The following is a 696-nucleotide window of genomic DNA, read 5'->3' as shown; positions in this document are numbered from 1 at the left end:
TCCATTGTTGAATAAAGTTCTATCCTCGTTCACACCAAAAGAGTTCGACCGACTTGGCAATTGTTGAGTCAGTTTTATAGCATCAACAATTGGAACTGCGTTTGGCATCAGAAGTATCCGACGCCCTGCAGTTATTACATCCGATGGCAAAAAGTGGTCAATGCATATCTTTGCATTGTTTGTCAATTCCATTTGGCACAGGTCCATCCACTTTTGCCTCTTCGCGGGATCTTTTGGAACATTAAAAAATGTTCCCCCACCTACCTCCACTTTTTTTCTGCACATTTTACAGTACCGCATTTTTAATATTATTTTTAAACCTTTAAAGATTAAAAACTCACACAATTTCACTTTAATCACAAATTTGACATTAACAAAATGAAAACAAATTTTGACATTTACAAAATGTAAACAAAGTTTGACATTAATTCTACACCACGGCGAAAAATGAACATAGTAGCAAAAAACGATCAGCTGTTCTGATAACACTACCTTATAATTAATATATCTTGATAAGTGCTAATATCCTCGCAATTTTGCGAAGAAAATTTGAAGTTTAGTGAGTGACTTTAGTTCTCACAAGTTTGTTTCATTCTCTCAGAGCTCGTCTGTGTGAAGAGAATAAAAACTTTTTTTTGAAAACTGCTTCAGTTTCGCCTATATGTACTACTATATGGGTATATATAAGTTTGTCAT

The sequence above is a fragment of the Lucilia cuprina genome, chromosome 4 (genome assembly GCF_022045245.1).
Source record: "Lucilia cuprina isolate Lc7/37 chromosome 4, ASM2204524v1, whole genome shotgun sequence".
NCBI classification, from domain to species: domain Eukaryota; kingdom Metazoa; phylum Arthropoda; class Insecta; order Diptera; family Calliphoridae; genus Lucilia; species Lucilia cuprina.
This window is presented reverse-complemented; position numbering follows the sequence as displayed.